Genomic DNA, 5,069 nt, shown 5'->3' with positions numbered 1-5,069 from the left:
GCGTTGGGTACTCTCTAGTTTCTATTTTTCATTTAAGAAAATGCTGTTTGTAATCCGCTAAATTGAGTGGACGCACAGTTTGAAAAACACTGCTGTAATCCAGCTTTACCCTGTTCCATAAGCCGGGGACCTCTCCTAGACTTGGGAGGGAACACGTGTACTCAGCTCCCCCAGCGATGTTCACGGGTGACCAAGTTGGGACTGGAACCCCGGCTTTCCGGTCCTGTAGCCTCAGGCCTCGCGCTCATCTGGGCACACAGGGAAGCTGCCCAGGCCGGCGTGGGGGCTGCTTCAGCCCCTGGTGTGGGATGCTCGGCCTCCTTCATAACAAGGGAGAGAGCGGTGAGTGGTAAAGAAGCTCGAAGCCTTGCGGGAGTGGGAGCGATTTTAACGTATGGGTTGGTAAGTATCAGGCTGGATACTAAGTATTTTATGCAACTTGTCTAACGTTTGAACAACCCTGTGAGGCAGGTGGAGGGATCCTCCTTTACTGATGATTTTGAAACTGAAATTATCTAATGACAACAGGCCAGCTGTTCCAAGCCAGGCGTAAAACCTGGGTCTACAGGGTTCTAGTTGCGTGCTGCCAGCCGCCCTGCAGTGCCACCTCCTTCCCAGGGATCTCTGGATGCTCAGAGTCCTGTAAAAGGCAGAAAGACCCCTCCTTTGGGAGGCCTCGTCAAATTAGCATCTTTAGAGCATTATTGCTGTTTGTTCTCAGGAAAGAATTGAGGGACTTTCCAGGCTGTTGTAAGCTGCATTCTGATTTTGAGCTGGGAGCAAAGTTTCTTGCTAACCGCAAGTTAAAACAGTCTCGTCTTGTTGATCTTCCCAGCTCCCTGCTTCTCTGCAGACAATGCTTTATTCCCACCCTCCGGCCTCCAGTTCAGCAGCATAACCAAAGCTTTCTGCCAGTGGACTAATATTTCAGAAGACTCCCCTGACGGCTGTCCTTCCAGAGTGAACACGCTTGGTCTCCCTGGCCTGGGAGCTCCCTCCTGCTTTGCCTCGCCCCCTCCTTTCCCCATTTGTGCAGAGAGCTGGAGACAGTGTGACAGAAAGGAATGGAGAAGCATCTGTAAGACCTTAAGAGGCAGTTTCCTACAATTTTGTTTCCATAAACTTTTTTTTCAACAAAAGTGTATGCAGCCTCACATAAGCAGCCCTACCTGGCAACACTTTTAAGCAGACAGGGCCCTGCAGACCTTAGTCCACTAGTGGAGAAGCTGCCTGGCTGTGGGTCAGTGTCAGAGAATGAGCAAGTGACAGCATAAGCCAGTAGTCACAGGGTGAGGTGGCTGTGGTGGCCAGCCAGCGCCATCAGCACCTGCCCGCCTTGCACAGGACAAGGGCACTGAGAAGGCTGCTGCCTCCCCACGTCACCAGGCTGTGTGGCCCACGAGGGCCACCTCCCTGACCGTCCACTTGCTGGAGTGAAGGCTGTGTGGGCTGCCGTGAACTCCCTCCCATGACTCCCCTACGATGGCTGCTGGGCACCACAAACCACTAGGCCCTTGAGGTGCTTCTTGCTTTGTTCAGGTAACATTTCCATGAGAAAGAGGGTCTCCCCCTCCACCCCCCACACCTCACTAGGTTCTCATTTGGCAGCTGCTGAGAACCCACAGGGCACCAGGAAGGGTGGTTCCTGCCGTGAGAGCCGCCCTGCTGGCGCTGCCCTGCTCTCCAGGCTCTGAGCATCTCATGTCACTGGAGATGCCTGCTTGGAAGTGAGGGCTCCTTCCTCTAAGAGCCCCACCTGTTTGCATCCTGCCCGTGGACTGGTCCATGCCCTCCACCGCCCATCTTCCCTTGCTTGCTTGGAGGGTTTGAGCTGGGCGCCAGTATGTCCTTTGTTTTCCTTGCTGCACCTACATAGCCTCCATATGAAATGAAAACCCTACCTCTTGCCCTTTCTACTCTAGAGCAGAGCGCTGCCTCCCGGGTAGCTCAGCCTCCCTACACAGCGTGTCTTCACCGAGGGAGCCACTGCCAACCCCAGTCAGCACATGTTCTTGGATGAAGTGCAGATGTCTTCGGGGACATCCAGGGACCCTTCTCCAGAGGCATGCCCAGGCCTCCAGGCAACAGCTCGAGCTGGGGCGTGAGTGAGACACTGAGGCTTCCTCAGCTCATGGCTAAGCAAGGTGCCCACACACTGATGCTGTCGGCAGCACAAGATGAAACAGCAAGAGATTTGGGGGCATTTCTGAAATGACAGCGAGAGGAGCCATGGTCCCTTGGATGAAACTTCCTCTCCAGCCAACTCCAGTCAGGAGTGCATCTGTTAGCAGAGCAGGTCCCCAGGTGTGTGTGTGTGTGTGTGTGTGTGTGTGAGAGAGAGAGACAGACAGACAGACACACACACACACACTGACCCAGGGATGGGAAGGGCGGAGGTTCAGATTACCTGCTTCTGTTCACGGGTTACCAAGGATGGCTTTTGTTTAAAACACTTGCCTTGCTCTTGGGTGTTTTATAGGAAGTCCCAGCATCTTCCCTGTCCCTCTGCCGTGGGGAGGGGTGAACACATTTTCATTTGCTGAAAGCTTTATGGAGTAGCTTTGAAAGTGGAAGTGTAAACAGAGCCACATAAATTTGTCACTTTGGGTCCTTAGCTGTACCCTACGGAGGTCTAGATGGGTCTGTTGTAACATGTTACGAGATACATAAGAGGAAAAGTCCTAGCTGGTGGCCATGTGACCTGCACCGTCCCCTCCTCCCAGTTGTGCATTTGGAAGAACCAGGTGAGGGCAGATCCCAGCAGGGCCTCCTCAGTGCTGAGGCGCTGCTGCCAGCAAGACAGCGAGAGGGGGTGTGGGCACCGGAGGTGTGTTTCCATCTGGACCGCGTCCCTGCGTTCTCTGTCCTGTGCTGGGAGATTTGGCACTGGCTTCTGTCAGGTGAGGGGGAGAGAGATGGGGAGACTCTTTTGTCAGGGGGACCGTGTGTTCCCTTGTGCAGTGGGGAGACCATGGGCATGAAAACCCCTTCTGCCAAATCACAGAATGTGCCGTGCCTTGCTGCAGACAGAGAAACTGCCCCTTGTTTTTATGGAAATACTGGACACTTAAAGATGCCTCAGACAATGGAACACATTCAGAGTTTTTTAAATGACTTTTTGTATGTCAAATGTAACATTTATTTTTTAAACAATTAAATCGTTTTTGCCAGAATTCATGCTTTCATTCTGTCTGGGAGATGGCGTGTGGTGGGCTGTGGACCTCGTGGTCATCGAGCGCCGTGTGTTCTTGGAGGAGGGGAAGGTAGAGTAAGTCCCCGAGTGGGGACCTCGGTAGGCACCCACTGCTGTCACAGGCATGTCTGGGCAAACCAGCTGCATTCCATTGCGCGAGGGTCTGTGGGCCTCCCAGGAGAGACAGCGGTGGGCAAGATGGCCGGACCTCACAGTTCCCCAAGCAGCCTGAGGACAGTTGTCCCCGCAGCCTTCCTGGCAGCCCGTGGGATGGGGAAGGACATCAGCCGAAGGGAGTGTGCTGCGGCATCTTGAGAGGGAGAGGTGGGAGGGAGCATATCTGGAAGCAGCAGCACCAGCCGCCATCGTCTATCTGCTTAGTCCTGTGTCTGCTGCTGCCCCCAACCTGTGTGTCATGTTCCCAGGAATGTAAGGAGGTCAGCCAGTCAGCTAAACTCACAGGAGCCAGTGCAGCTTGCACATCCAGGGCATGGGGTCCCCGGGGACCTAGAGGCACTGGTGACAGACACACAGCCAGGCCTGTGGGCAGTGTGGAGGCTGCAGTCCCCATCTGTGATCAGAACATGCCTCCTGGGGAGGTAGCCCAGAGCTGGGGGAAACTGGGCTCAGTCTGTGGTGATGGCGGTTGGCTGTGCTGTTTTCTCAGAAACGTGGCCAGGTGGGTTGACTGCCTCCTAAGACTTGAGACCGTGAGGCCCAGCTAGTGTCCATGAAGGCTGCACAGGAGGGTCACTGGTACGTGTTCTCCCTTTGGGGAGCCTCCCTGTACTTGTGTTAGGGGATTCCTGACCGGTCAGGACACCCAGTTGCAGGGTTCGGGGGACCCGTGACCCAGGTCGGTCCAGTAGAGTGACTCCAAGGATGTAGGCTGAGGCAACTCTGCTCGTCCGGGCTCCAACCTGGAGCCACCAGCAGCTGTCTTAGCACCACAGGGAGCCGGAGAGCAAGGCCACGTGCAGAGAGCAGAGCCCAAGGAGAGCAGTGCTGCAGCTGTCCCCAGGCCCTGATTCTGCCTGCTGACAGCTCAGTTACTGAAACTAATTAACACTGGGCTGTAACTTGTGGTAGAAAGCTCGGTAGGTATTGGAGCTCGGAGCTTGGTTAGGTATTTCAGGAAGCCCAGAAGAAACCCTGCACTGGCCTGAAAGGTGACTCGGGCTGATCAGGACGGCAGATCTCTCCGGTTGGGGCCAGGATGTCACTGGTCCAGTGTGGTGACACCAGTGTGGTTGGTCCAGTGCTACCCGGCTCCGGCTGCATTCTTACTGCTTCATTTGGACCGTTTTCCTGATTGGCCAATGTTTTTGAAAAGCAGGGACAGGTAGAAAGGCAGGAGGAGGTGAGTCGTGAAAATAATAGGAGGAGTCCCTGGTGGGCAAGCTTGGGAACTCCTGGCTTAAATGTCTTCTCCAGTCTCCCACCAGCTTTCTGGGCGCACAGCCAGAGCCCTGGAGGGGGTCAGCTTGACTGCCCCAGCTCCCAACAGAAGGGGACAGTGTGGCTGTGTGCCACTGGATGCCCTCTGTTCTCCCTCATTCCCCACATCACTCCAGCCACCCCTCACCTGCCTGGCTGAGGACCAAGATGCAGAGACGCCATGAGTCTTACTTTTGTGCTTCTGGTACTTAGCTCAATGCCCTGCAGTAAGTACGTGAATGAATGAATGAATGAATGAATGAATGAATGAATGGCAGTAATGAAAGCAAGGCAGGAATGGTCCACAGCAGCTGGCAGAGCTCTGGGATTGTCCAGATGTCCTCAGCCACAGGCCACTTGGACACTTGCTGTATCTTCTCTTCCCAAAGGAGGCACTGAGTAGGGCTGTCTCCTTGGTAACGCAGGGAGATCAACCCAA

The sequence above is a fragment of the Rhinolophus sinicus genome, linkage group LG06, assembly GCF_036562045.2.
Source record: "Rhinolophus sinicus isolate RSC01 linkage group LG06, ASM3656204v1, whole genome shotgun sequence".
Lineage (NCBI taxonomy): Eukaryota > Metazoa > Chordata > Mammalia > Chiroptera > Rhinolophidae > Rhinolophus > Rhinolophus sinicus.
This window is presented reverse-complemented; position numbering follows the sequence as displayed.